Source organism: Neopelma chrysocephalum, unplaced genomic scaffold (assembly GCF_003984885.1).
Source record: "Neopelma chrysocephalum unplaced genomic scaffold, ASM398488v2 Primary Assembly neopelma1_24, whole genome shotgun sequence".
NCBI lineage: Eukaryota > Metazoa > Chordata > Aves > Passeriformes > Pipridae > Neopelma > Neopelma chrysocephalum.
Genome location: NW_020897693.1, coordinates 2,758,427 through 2,773,507, shown reverse-complemented (window position 1 = coordinate 2,773,507; position 15,081 = coordinate 2,758,427). Strand labels below are relative to the sequence as shown.

The 15,081-nt window shown below is 38.4% G+C and overlaps 1 long non-coding RNA gene across 1 annotated transcript; it reads left to right on the top strand.

Annotated features, from left to right (window-relative positions):
* Positions 1–833: 833 nt before the first annotated feature.
* On the top strand, positions 834–14,737 carry LOC113975668. The gene is made up of 6 exons (XR_003536879.1): positions 834–2,351; positions 2,582–2,826; positions 6,274–6,569; positions 10,011–10,321; positions 12,876–13,155; positions 14,609–14,737. It is a non-coding gene; the product is annotated as an uncharacterized LOC113975668 (long non-coding RNA).
* Positions 14,738–15,081: the final 344 nt, after the last annotated feature.

Below are 15,081 nucleotides of genomic sequence, written 5' to 3'. Positions count from 1 at the left end.
TATTATGCAGAAAAAGACAACAGAATCTTGCTGCAAACTGAACCAAATAAATCATTTACTTTGGCTGCTTGTGGATAAATATTGCTAGTTTTTTCCAATGCATTTTTAGAGTTTATATCTAAAAGGTAGACTTCTGTTGGTTTGTTTCTTCATTTGTTTTTACTGATTAATATTATTACTAGGATTGGAATTGGTAGTTTATTGTCACAGAAAAATACCTTGAGCACCTCGTAGTCCAGAGGCCACAGTGATCAATGAGAATCTAGGGGTCTTGGGATCTTTTTAATCATACATCTGCTGTTTGGCTTCAGTAAGTCTCTTCTGTTTTCTGCACTGTGCCTGGTTTTGCTAATTAAAGAGAGTGAGGCTGTCTTCTGTGAGGTGTTGATGTACTACATAGCTTCTGCAGGGCAATGCTCATCTTGGTTGTGACCTTAGTGCAATAAAAAAACCCACTACTCAATTAAACAGTCCATTTACTAGTTCACTAAAGTAGAGGATCACCAGCTAATGCTGTTTTTTCTAGTCATTATCGTGCTGTAAAACTTGGCAGACCATTGTTCTGATTAGTTAGATGCTCAAGGTAAGGCTTATAAGACTGAAGTCTAAGTTGTAATTTTGACTTGCAGATTCTTGGACCACCCTGGCTTCCGTTGTTTAAAAGTTTATCATTCTAGTGACCTATGACATATATAAGGTAAATATTTGAATGTATCTCCACCTTAAAAGGAAAATGGGGAAATCAGACAGGAGAACATCATTTTACAATTTGTGACTTGAGACAGAAAGCCCACAGACCCTAGCTAGTGTAGTAATTGAGTAAAAATGTTGAGAAAATAGTCTTATATTGTGTCTTTTCATGCTGCACCTCTGTAAAAATATCATCATTATTACAGTAATCATAAAAATAAATGCAGTGTTGCCACTGTTTAGTAAACTCCACTATCTGCAAGAACTAGGCAATACCACAAATTTCATCTGAGGTAGCATTCTTTGCACAGTGAATACAAGCAATTCCATTAAGGCTGAAGATGAGCTACTGTGAACTCCATTTTAAAATATAGATTACAGTTTATGCTAAATCCTTCTGGTTTTACACTTTATTGTTTTCCATTTGTCAGAATCTGATAGACGCAGAAAACCCTATGAAACTTCTTGCTTCAAGAATTCTTGATGGAATTGTTCCAGTTCTGCCTGTGCAGTTCAAATACATTTATTTTCTAGCTGATTATAAGACCAGATCACAAAGACCTGAGCCAAGCTTAGCAGAAAGTAAGCTTAGGGCTGTGTCCTACCTGGCCGGTGACTGGGTATCAAACTGTGCAAAAGGAAGTGAGGAATACTTTCTTACAGACTTAGGTCAGAGTTCTAATGTGATTTCTGCATTGGGTAGACTCTGCAAGGATACATTAGGATCTAGGGGTGTCCTTGGAACATGCACAGCAGCTTGCCAGGGCAGCTGATTGGTATGAGTGACCCCAGTTTGAGTCCATCGAGGACTAGCTCCATGAAGAGATTTAAATGACTGACGTGGAGTTCAAGGTACACATATCTCAAACTATGGAAGGCATAGAGAGCACACTGACAGTAAAACTGGATGGAATGTACCATTTTTTCCCCTTTACAGAATGGTAGAGGCTGGAAATAAGGACATTTAATAACAAAGCAATTTTTAGGTGCCAGAGATCTACTCGATGCCTGAGTTTTAACTATTGATGCTGCGTGTCCTGTGCAGTCAGTGCTGGTTGGTGTGTGATGTGAAGCTCTTTAGGAAGGTACTGCCTCCCACCATTTTCAACTTAGGAAACTTTCTGGATCCTTTCCAGGATACAACTCAGCTATATGTTCAAGTAAGTGTTGGAGCTTCAGTCTATTATTCCGATTCCATTATGGTACCATATTTTTTAATTTTTCAGTGATCTATGAAATTGCTTGTGATACCTGGATCTGCTATGCATTCTGAATTCATCTGGATGTTAAAATACAGCAGAGAAAATTGTGGTCACAAAGCAAGCAAGTTAAAAGTTTATTTTAGCATGAAATGGTAAGACTATTATCTTGGGTGTACTAGGTGAAAGCAAGCCTGGACCTAAGCTTCATGATCATGAAGGATCTCACCTTCATCAGTGGAAAAGTGATAATCCTAGTTTAGACAACTAGAACAACAATTTCTAGTTGAAGAGAAGTGAATGCAATATAAAAATGATCATCCTGCTGTCTGTTTGGGGCAATATGATAAAGCACAGTTGGTCTGATGCCCTCCAACACTCAGGTGCCTTTTCACAACCTCCTTTGGAGGGTTTTATGCCTGCAATGGAAGATCTGACTGAGCATCTGTAAACCAGATGAAGGTGAGTCTCAGCTCTTACTCTTTTTTTCCTGCTGTGAGGCAGAATTTACAGTTCATGCAGCTAAAATTGACTTCCACTTTCAAATTTTTTTTTTCCATATGTGCAAAGACTGTGATTCTGGATAGAACAGTGAAAAATTATTCCCTTCTCCCTGTTCCCCTCCTTCCCTTATAAATGGCAGGCAAGATTTCACATGTGTCTATTAACCACTGTCTCTTTCTGAACCTCAGGTTGTCATGAGAGACCAGAGATTATCAGAACTGTATTTGCACACAGTTATCATCTTTTTTTATCTTTCAAAATATCACAGCCAGGAAACTTTGAGGATTCTCATGTACTTCCTCAGTACTGATGCACTTTGAATTGTCACAACACATTTTGAGTCATCTCTGTGGAAGGTGCGAAGGAGGCAGATAAAGCCCTTTACTGCAGAAGGCAGTTTGCTGGAGCATCTTTATGGATATAATTTTCAGAGGTGAGCATGCTCCATTTCTTCTTTTTTTCTTTGTTCTTGAACTGCAATGGATTCACCACGTTTCTGGAGAAGGCCCAGCTGAGTTTCTCTTTGATGTTCAGCCAGACAACCTTTATCTGTGAGTTTTAAGTACTGGCAAAACAAAGCTGATGCTCCAAATGCCGCTCAGGGCCTTTTGTTTTATCTCCTTACCTTTTTATTATCGTCAACTGTACTGGGGAGCCAGGAAGAACAAGAACCCTATCTTGATACCAATTATGCTGACTCTTAGCAAAGCAAAGGAAAAAACCACAGAACTTCAAATGAAACAAAATGTTCTCTAGCTGAAGAATGAGTGGGCAGTCTTAGTCGCTCAGAACATGTGAGCTGTGCTCTTACAGCTTCTCTGTGTCTCTATTTCTGTGATGGTTTTAATTGGCAGGTACTAATACTTTCCTGCCCACAGGAGGAATATGAAGATTATTCAGTGTTTCTGAAAAACTTTGAAGATGAACAAAGATGCCCCTGCAGAGCTGTCTGTGATTTCAGCAGGGCTGAAAACCTTACGGGTTTGTTTTGCTGGCAGTTAGAGTAATTGTTGTTTCTCACTGGAGAAAAAAGTTGTTTTTCCTCACTATTGGATGGGCTGGATTGTCCTGTGAGGCTGGTATGTGATGCAGGTGGTGTGTGATGCACAAGCTGGGCTACACAGCAGGTCTACCAGATAGGGTGTGTTCTTTGAAGAACTACTCCAGGCATGACCCATTCATTCCTGGCCTGTAGCATCAGCAACTTAGGACATTTCTGTACCAGTCTCTGTGATGGGAAGACTGAGGGCAAATTTCTGGTGAACATTTTGTGCTCATAGCTACCAATAGGCAGCAGTGAACTGCTGGTGTTAGAGACAGCATGAGAAACCTTTTTCAATGTCAGTGGTTTGGTTTGTCCAAGAAAGAGGGTTTGGTGAAAAATGAAGCCACAGACCTGTTCAAGAGGTGGGTATCACTATGCATCTGGCAAAAGTGTTATGCCAATTGAACCTATATGGACAATCTTGTGTTTCTTGGTTAGGCCCAGCTGCCTCCACTGTGGACTAGTGTAGTTGATGCTAAAGGATCTACAGTGACAGTGGTGATCATTCCATCTATTTTGAGCCTTTTTGTGTGATAGAAAAACTAAATTCTTGTTGCATGTTCTTATGTTTCTGCATCAGTTACAGTATACATTTTAATTTAGAAACTCAATATTGAAGAGACATTGGCTTTTAACACAACTCCCTGCAGAACTGCAATGCTGCAATAAAACAATGAGTAGCATTTATTCTACACTACAATGTTTCTACTCAGCAAAGTATCAGAATATCCTTGTTAAGGGTAATGTCATGTTTAGGAGTTTGAGTAATGTTCCCATATAAAAACATGCATTAACAATCAGTTATCTTACAAGTGGAGAATAAAGTAGATATCCATTAGTATATTAACTCCTTGGCGGTAATAACAAATAATTATTCATTATTGCAATGTCTTCTTGACATTTCTGCTGCTGGAATTTTTAGGACTACAAAATGTTCTCAGATATATTAGAAATCTATTGATGGATGTTCAGTTGGTATCAAGCTCTTAGAGCAAGCTGCTCTTCTGGATTGCTGCCTAGTTAATCGGTGATTAATGAATGCTTCCATTTTGTATATGAATTTGGAAGCCTGTGTTCTTGGCATTGTTGAAGTATGTAAATGTCTTTCTGAGATAAAACATGACAGACAACACCTAAAATACAAGTGCTTTGTTCTGCTACCTGTCAGATCAAGGGAAAGGTCTGGATTCTCAAAGCTATGAATTTAACTGGGAGAGGAGATAAGCTGGCAAATACTCTGTACTCAGTTCTTTTTGTGACATCCTCTCAAGTCATTTTACATACTGAAGGGCAAAACCAGCAGATGAAATACATTGATGTCCTTAAATATAATGTATTTGTAAATAAAGGCCTGCAAACTGTTTAAAGTAAACAATTTTAAAGAGCAAATGCAACTTTAAAAAAAAAAAAGGCAAATGACCTTATCAGGTGTCTGGCAGCAGGTCTGGCTGGATGTCTGAAACTTCAGAAGAAAGTATTGGTTTAAAAATCCAATTACCATGACTGGGTGAAATCCTGAGTGGTGATAAATCCTGGAAAGGTCCTTTGAAATTAATGGGAATTGTGGGAACTTAACAATTCCTAGAATTTGACCAAGCGTCCATAGGAATGACCTCTTTTAACTGTTGGTAATTAAAAGGTTATTCTTGTAATGGAACAGCAAGCTGTGCTATCTGCACTGCTGCAATCATTACCTTGCAATTAATTCTTCTTTAGGGCTTTCAGAAGTAGCTCTGGAAGCTGACAGCTGCAGCCTAAAACATATCAAGTGCTTTAGGTAGCTGCTTTAATGAAAACTCAGATGAGTGTAAGGTCAGCCTCTCCACAGTCCGTTCTAATTAGATTTCCACTTTCCTTTAAAAACAGATCACATCTGGCCCAAAGACAGAAGCCCATTGTGCCAGACGTGTAATAGAATAGGTGTTGTTTTGTACTTCTCATCTCTGAAAGATAATGACATGGAAAATTCATTCTCTGCTACTCTTTAGTAATCTCCCATCTGTTATTGTGTTTGTGTGTGCAACTGGATGTAAAAACTAATCACAGACCTCTGCTTTTAAAAGAGTTTTTTTGTTAGCTCCTGTGTCAACATTAGCTGACGCAGACAAGGTTGTTGAAGCAGAAATGTTGCAAAGCAGTGTGGAACGTCGCTCAGCTGTATGTGAGAGACTGGATTGGATTATTAATATCACAACTTCCATGTAAAGCAGTGGCTACAAATTTCCAGGACAGTTTCAAAGCTTTTTGTCCACTTTATTATGCTCTACGTGAGGCCTCTAGTTTCTTGGAAGGCTGTCTTTACACTTGGAGCAGAATGACAATGTTTCTATCTTGGGGAGTTTAATCTGAACTCAAGGAAGAATTTGGCCTGGTGGATTTCTAATATTCCTTTCTGAGATGAGCAATTTAGAAACAGCATTTTTGTCACTTGTGGACTAGCACGTGTTCTAACCCACAAAAGAACAAAACCTGCTTTCCTAACTTTGAAGCAGAGGGCAGAAGCATGGAAGTGTTTTTGGAGGTGGTATCACTGCTGGTGGATCCTGGCAAACCAGAGCAAAAACCAAGTTTGCATCAGACTTTTCATTTAGTAACATACTCATGGCCAGACATCAATACGTGGGGGTGAAGGGAACAAACCTGTGTAAAGTCTTGACTCCTTCAAAGTGCCCAGAATTTCAGAAGGACAGAATTTCACTGTAATATTTTCAAAGAGATGAGAATTACTGCAAGGGGAAATGGCAGCTCTCAGGAAACAACCGATGCTTGTGTTCTGTTTTGTGAAAAATGTGCCTGATGCTGTTACTCATTTACTTTTGCGTTGTATCTCAACAGGACCAAAGGGAGCAATGTCTCTCTTGAGCTGTTGGTCAGAAAGGGAAATCTAAGTGAACTTCCAAGAACCATCTTAAAATGAGCAGTGTCACCTTGAAGGTACAACAGCCCCACACCATGATGGGATATTTGCTCGTATGGGGTGAAGAACATGAGAAATCTCTAGAAGAGCAGCCTGAAGTGCAGTGCTGAGTTGATGGACAAGCACATGGAGAGAATAAATCACAAACTGTTCTTCAGGAGAAGAAGGGTTAATGTAACTCTTTGCTTGTCTGTTCTGACCTAGGGACCTTAAGGTGCTGTATGCTAAGAGGTTAATAAATACTGTCTTTTCTGTCCTATGTCACTGTAAAATGTCTCCTGTTGCACGTGAATCATGAGAAGGCTAATGCTCAGTGGAGATTCACCCTCCAGGGGAAAAAAGCCAAAGTGAGAAACAGGGTGTATGGAAGGAATCCAGTCAGAATGGACAAAAATACTTTTGCAAAAAATAAAAGGAGTGATGATAGGTTGCTTTAAGCTGAGGGGGGTCAGATTGCTGTATTGTTGTGCTCTTTGAGGTAGCCAGTTGTGGAAGCTGTAACAACAAAATGTTAGTTTAAAGAGTTCTGTGAACAATTGATGCTTTGGAAGGCAGCAATTTTTTTTCCCTTTTATTTTGGGTAAATGTACTCCAGGAAGCCTAATTGAAGCATGTGAATATCTCCATTGAAAGTAATAAGATTAATCATGCCGGGAGCCAACAACACTGTTAAGTATCTTCCTAAACAGTGACTCCAGAATCTCAAACAACATTGGCTTGGACTTCCTTGGGGCCTTTTTGTTTTGCTGTAGTACCTCCAGTGGAAAAATTATGCACAGTAAATTACTGAGCTGATAAATCCTGTTTCTTCCCATAAATGCTGTCCATAATTCCCCTAAACATCAAAACTTTGTTAGCCTTTTCAATTTTATTCTTCAGTACAGCCATCTCCTCCATTATTTCATCCATATTTTTAGATAGATTTCAAAACTTATAAGAGTGCTTTATAGCTAAATCAGTAGATATTTATGGGTAACAGTAAAAAACAGTGTAAAATATAAATGCATATCAGAATACAGAAGATATAAGTAAATTAAATATGTTCCTATCTGGTAGGTGGGAAGGTGAGTAAAACCTTTACTCATGCGATACAAAGTTTTATTTTGTGTATCTTTCATCCTAGAATATATGGGAATGTAATTTAAGGGATCAGCATGGATAGTTTGTATCCTTTGGTGGAAGACTCTTCCTATCCTTTTTTCATCCCTAACCTATGTGCATGATTGAGAAGATTGTTCATTCTGCAAAGAACTGCCTCTTTGGAGAAATGGCACAGAATCAGTTGTGTTGATGTGAAACACATGTATTCCAGATGCAGGTAACAGACAAAACCATCAGGCTTTGTGGGAGCTGGTTGGTTTGATTGTAGCCATCCCATTTCAAATCTCAGTTCTGTTTTTGTGAGCATATTCAGTGCATCTTTATTCTAACTTTGTCCCATGTGCTTTGATATACTTCCCGATCTTAAATTCATGTTCTTTTCATGTGTACTGTACTAGCCATTTAATTAAGAGAACACTGTATGTGCACATAAAGAATTCAGAGTTCAGGGCCTTGATGAAAGCTTTCAAACACTGAAGTCCTTGGGGTGTGTGGTCTCTTTTGTAGGGACACCTTCCTGTTAGCCATAATGGCAATGGTGTCCATGAATACTGTACCTCCATTAGACCTTAGGCAGACATAAAACACATCTTTTGGTCCTTGCATATCTGCTGGATTATCAAAAGAAAATATACACATGGTAAAATGAAAGTCCCAGGTTTTAGAGGACCAGTGAAGTGCATCAACTTAACTCTGTCTTCCAAGCCACACAGTGAGGTGTGAACATTTCTAGGCAGCATTCCTGACCTGGTGACTTGTGGGTCCAAAATGGGGATAAGAAAAGGGCATAAGGTGCCACATGTGAAAAGATGTCGCTTTGTTTCTACCAACTTTTATACACAGATGCTTTCTGTTAAAAAATAACCCATTATTAAGAGATAGACTTTTAAACAGATAGTTGACCTGAAAACTGTGCAAACTGTGCCTGGGATGTACGATGTATATGCTTTGTAGATTAAATTTGGTTTTAAGTGAAAGAAAAGCTGGTAGCCAGTTTGGAATTTGCATTTTTGGCAGCTTTACACAAGAGTTCCAGTTTGTGGTCTGGGCTGAGCTCTCTAGAGGAGACAGCTGAAGACAGAGTCACAGTCTGTGATTCATTTCATTCCATGACATTCTTTTAGACACATGAAAAATTTTCTGATGGCTGTTGTGCTTCGGTGTTTATGAATCTCACAGTGAGCAGCATAAATAAGGAAGCAACTGCCCATATTAAGCACAGGATCTAAGTGGCTCACAAGCAATGGATGAGCAATTAATTTTGAGTCAGAAGTGGTTATGGTATAGGAGAGAAAGAATGCAATTTGCAGCAAAGGTTTTAATGCAATCCTGAGAATATTAAATAGAAGTTTTGTTTTATTTGGCACTTTCAGAGGTCTCCCAGTGGAAGACTAACGTTCACAATTCAGCAAGGTTGTTGATCACCAGTGAGAAGAGCCAGTGGAATAATTAAAGTATAGGAAAAAATGTTATTAAAGAGGAAGAGTTCCAGGAGCTCAATCTACTTAATCTATCGAATTTAAGGTGAAAGGATGATTTCAGCAGTCATTATATGAGAAATATAATTTATGTGTTCTCATAATATATGACAAATATAATTTTCCTATGGAGGGCTTTCTGAAATCTGTCAGATGAAAATAAAGTGAGTTCTGATGTTTGAAATTGATAAATTAAGAACCAGAGGATTCAATATTTTTGTTAGCAATTGGACCCCCATTTGCCAGGGAAGCCATGGATTATGTCTCGTTGGACACATCTTAAATCAAGAATGGATATTGCTTCGTAAAATGTGAATTTCTGGAATGAGTTGTGCCTTTAACTCTCTCTCTCTCCTGGCTCTTTCAGTTTTGTGTTACTCTTGACAAGTAAGTATGTGTTACAGGTTGGTTACAATGGTTTTACATGTGGAGTAATGGCCTTTAATGGATGCTTGTTTTTCCCTTATGACCTACTAAGATAGGTCCTACTAAAAGTGTATTTATAGAAAAAAAATATCTAAAACATTCCGTTTCCCTACTTAGGAGCCAAAACACAATTGCACACAGTTATCTGTATTCATGGAAGGTTATGTGCCATGTCTGACAATGTTAATTTAAAGTGGATTAAACTTTTGCACATTGTTTACAAATTGGGTTCTATAAAACATCCTGACTACATGGAAATGACAGTGATTGATGGGAAGTAACACACACACAATTAATACTGACTGAATTGCTAATTACAGGATTGACATCTCATTGCAAATGAGATGCTGCAGGTCTTTTGCAAAATGAACTGACAGTGTTGTCATGTTACTTCTCCATTTCCTTCAGCTTGTAGTCTGATGCCCTGTAGTTAAAGTTCAACTAAAGATTCATTCTTGTCTTGTAAAATTCTCTTGCAATGTGAGAAAGGCCTTGGGAGGAAAAGCGAAGTGGTCACCACTCCCCAAGAATTAACTCTCTCCTGAGACTTTTTCCTATCAAAGAAGATAAATTGTGCTACACTATTCCTGCTTGTTTTATTAGTTACACTAGCTTTCTTACCCTTTCTGCTTTGTTTCCCTGGCATGCAGAAAAAAGTAAATAGTGCTGATGCAGAGGAAGGCTGTGCAAGACTCCGGCTTGAAAAGAAAGCACACTTGAAATGGTACATATTATTAAGGAAACCCTTGTATCTGGAAAAAGTAATTTCAGAAGCTATGTTATGGAGTTACCCTTAAAACAGTAGTTACATGTACTAAATGCTGAGGTTTGTGGAAATGGGCTGGCCAGATGCAATCTCACAGATTTAGCACAACCCTGCATCTGCCGTGTTGGCCTGGCCACATGGATACAAAGATCAGTGCAGATACTCGATGACCACAGCAAGATTATCTGTTACAAGGTAAGATTTGAAAGGATTTAAAAATAAATACCGTGATCTGGCATGTGCTGATGGGTGGTGGAGGTAGAGAAAAGTGAACCCTAAGGAAGCAGAGGCAGAGAGTGGCAGCACCAACACTGAAAATGGAACCAGAAGCTGCAGGGTATAAAAAAGTGGCTCTATGGGGTGTTCCTAATGCTGCGGAATTGCCACTACTTCTTCACCACCTTAAAGAATAGGGAAACCGGTGGGATGTATCCCCAGCAGTCCTGTGGGTTTTGCCTCAGGCTTTCTCAGAAACAGAGACCCTATTTTGTGGAAGAAAAGAGTCTTTCAGCTCAGGTGATTTCAGAGGTACAGTGCACCCTTCATCTGTTAACATAATTAATTTACAGGAATGATGTATGAAATGTGCTCCCTATGGCCTATGGAGAGGATTAAAAAGGGGCTCAGTCAAATCCAGCAGAGTCCAGAAATATCCACAAGTCTGAAATATGAGGAGACTCAAGTAGTAGCACAGAGGAGGCTGAGCTATGCATGGACGTCCTGGGGCAGAAATATTTCTTTACCTCTGGGAATAACATGTGTGCAGAGAAAACCTCTGCATTCCCCCAAGCATTCTGTACATCTGCCCTGCTTGCAAGGAAGAAGATTCAAGGATGGCTTTTAACCACAAGACCTGCAAAATGAAAACAGTAATTTTTTTTTTCAAGAGACAGAAAGAAGCAACTGCATTATTTGCATGGCTTATCTGAGACATTTAGTTTCAATGAGAGCTGCATATGCACACAACCCAGTAGAAGAGACTTAAAGATATGCTTTCTTTTGGCATTTTTTGGGGGTGGTTGTAGCATTACAGATAATCTCACAGGAAGATAGTCTTGGCTTGGACTGTATCCTCCACATGGCTCATTAGTGAGGTGGGATGAATGAGTGGGCTCACAAGTAGGTAAAAAACTCCAACTCTTTAATCTTGAGGTTTTATAATTGAGGGAATAGAGTCAGAAGGTGTTTGCAAGTTTCCTTCTGCCTTACTGAGGACTGATGAGAACAGTGGGGGACAGAAATGTTGTCTTGTAAGTAATTATTCAAACAGTGGGTGATGTGCTTACAGCTTATCACCCTATCTGCACTATTTGCTTACAAAATCAATCCCAAATGGAACTGTGTTTTATACAGGAAGCACATATGGTGTCAGACTCCCACAATATATAACCTTTTCCCTTTCAAGTTCAGTGGTGACAGGAATGGAAAAGAAAACTTTTGGTTTCTTAGAAGCTGTTTCACAACTTCCTCTGCAAGAATTTTAGGAACTCCAAAGTCTTTTGAGATAGAAAAGTAACTGATAATATTTTTAAGGTTTGAAATAAGAACAGTGTCTAACAGTTGTTATTCTTTACTGGTCTTCCTAACAAAATATGATATGACAGGAACGCTAAGTGCCTTCATCTTAGCAAACGGACTTCTAATTCCTTCTTTAAAAGTATCTATTTTACTCATTTTGACACCCAAAATGTGAAAGTAGCTAGTAGGACACATATCCATATCATTAAGAAAATTACTGTCCTTAATATCCAGGATCTACCAGAGGGAGAATATGCCCTGTATCCATCAGTCCTTTTACTGTTCTTATTTATAGCATAAGGAATAGAGATACCATGGTGTTCAGTCAATTTTCTAGATTAAAATTTGCTTACATATCTGACACAAATAATAGGGATTTACTAATGGTAGAGGAAGAAATACAACACACAGAGACTCAGAAGGGGTTTTGATTAATGTTATGCTTACTCAACCTCCTGTCCAGTCTTTCGCCAGATGAAGTCCAATGGAATATGGTTTTAAGATCAGAGGCAGGAGGATAAGGTGCTTATGTTTGCTCACTAAGGTCATAGATAATTTTAATGGGATAGACTGACATGTTCTAGCCAAAGCAGACCATGGAACCTCTACTCTTCATGCATTAATGTGGCTGAACTCACAAAAGCCACCCAGGCCTGTCAGAGAAATCAGCACTTTTCTAGTGCACACTTACACAACAGCAGCATGTCATTCTTTTAATCCCTTTAGGGGGATGAATATTTTATGGCAGATTAGCTAACATGACATACCTAATAAGTTACTAGAAAATGAAGTGTGTGGTTAACATTATTTGTGCTAAGCCTAGTATGGGTTTATGATAACAAAAGTGCCTGATGGGGTTGTTCCACTGTAAGGAAAGTTACTGTAAAGCCAGCAGTGGTGGATGGAGGTGCAAGAGTTGATGTGTAACTGATTGTTTGACCTGAAAACAAGCACATTTCCATCCTGTAGAAGTGAAACGTTTTTCTGCTGTGGCCAGCAGACACAGAATGATAAAGTTTTCCTGGCAAAGGCAGTTTATTATGGTGATAAAAGGAACATAACAGTAATAACAGTAATAACAAAAAACCAAATTTCTCACGGAAAATTGTAGGTGACTTGCAAGTAACAAATGTGTGAGTGATCTTTCTTCTGGTTATTTTTGCAAAGTACTTATATGCATTACATGTATGCATTAGATTATTAATCTATGCATTACACGTTGTCTTTATAGGCTTGATTTTCCCAAGAGTCATGTGAAAATACCTGTAATTTTTAGTTGATTTAATTAATGAGTAAACTGGATGAAGCTGAATGTGAGTTTATGTTTGGAAGAGGAGATGAAGTGGTGAAGCAAGAGAACCAATAGTTTTCTCTACTGGGAGAAGGCAAGAGCCTGTTTCCTGCTACAAAGCTCATGTTTGAGGAGAACAGAGGACACAAGTAGTTTTTGCCTGAAAATGTGCTGGTATGTGAGTATGTGCAGGTGCACAAAACCCCATATTTTCATTCAGGTGAGCTTAATAAACCACTGCCACTGATGTCAGTTGAGTAGTGGTAGTAATGAGCTTGTCTTGAAATTAGATTGATAACTCCTGAGAACTCGGTGATTATTTTGTACACTAATACTTGAAATATGCAGTATATTGAATTTATATTCGGTATAGAGTACAATTTTAATGTACTAATGTGTAGAGATTGTATCCCAACAAAAGGTGGACTTGAGTCTTAGTTTATTAATTAATAAATCAACTCACTCTTTAATCCTGACTCACTTTTTTGGTGAAGCAGGCATTCCAAGTCATCCAATTTAAATGGCATTAATACTGGAATTAGAGTTCAGATCTTTCAATGCTGTCCTTATAATTTTTCTTGTGAGTATAGAAGATCTAATTTGCAGTTGCCTGTGTACCTAATTACTGGCACTGTGCACTTTGGGATGCAGAGCCATAAAAGGTGACGAGGCACCTTGTGCACATATCTCATGGAACATGTCACATATGCTCACAGAAAGACAGGACATGTAAAGCAAGAGTGATGTACAGGGAACCAGGATGTGATGGAACTTTGCTGTCTGGCATTGTGTTGGATCACAAAACTGCTTGAAATACACACTGTTCTTTCACTTTTTTATTAGAAAGAATTGCCTCTGAGAATCACACTCCTCCTTTCTTTGCTCATTCAATTTAAGACCTAATTGTGAAGAAAGGCTATGAGCTGGGTTATCAACTGGTAAATCAAATCTGTTCACATCCAATAAGGAACCTACATATTTTATGGAAATTAAAAATATATTATGAAATGTAAATCATTACATTATTAAAAATTAGTGAATAGAGCACATAATTACTTATTATTAATACTGAAATATAGTTACAATATTTAGTTAATGATTTAATGGTCACATACAGCTTCTAAAATGATACTTCTGATTAGACTCAGGAAAAAGCAGACTTTCCTGTACCTCAGAGAACATACAGAAGTTTCCAAAGCTTTAGAAGTTACTGAACAAATAACTGGTGGGATGACAAAGGGAGTTGCTTTGTACCATCTCCAGTACATTCCTCTCTGGAATCAGGATTAGGGGCCAGGATACAAGAATGATAGAGAAACAGTTCCTATGACTTGGGGGTAAATAAAGCCTTAGGTTCCAGCTTCAAAATTCTGTGCATAAAGCTAACTTTCTTCATATCAGAAGGATGGGGTGCTGAGATCAATATGCCAAAGAAAAATGAACACACTGGTGAACAGATTCATTCCTGAAAATAATTTCTTTATTCATACTATGCTGTAGAAGAAAAATGGGAGACACCACACTTTGTCAAGCAGTATTAAAATATGTATTCATCTAGCTGAGAGTTTTAGGGATGCAATTTTTAAATAGTTATTTCAGTATTTTATCATTTTACCACTGGCTGCTTTGATTTGCCTAACAGGTTTGTGCTTTGTATGGTTCTCTTTTAACAGGTTTTCACTCTATAGCTTTGATCTGAAATAACTGGGACAGAGGAGAGTTTTTAGCAGTTCCTTTCTTACATGGTAAATGGCATTTCTTTACAGATATCACATTCATAGATATATTAAGAAACCCCTTTTATTTGGTCAAGTCGCATAACAGATGTGGAAGTTCAAGTATTCAAACTCTATAAATTATGTAGATACAAGGACCAAATTTTTTTTTCTGTTTCCTGAGAATGTCTGTTTTGGATAGGAATGGCAAATGAGCCGAGGCAGCTTACAGGAAAATGTACTTAGCTATGTGCTATGCGTGGTTAAGTATATCCAGACCTATAGTACTTCAGGCCTCTGTTTGATTCCCATTGTCCTCAGTGAGCCAAAAATACATTATTCAGTGTTTTGCTGAACTGGGCCCAGCTTCATTGAAGTGCTTTGACTCCAAGTGTCTGTGTGGTTTATAACTTAGTGTTGATCCCACAAGA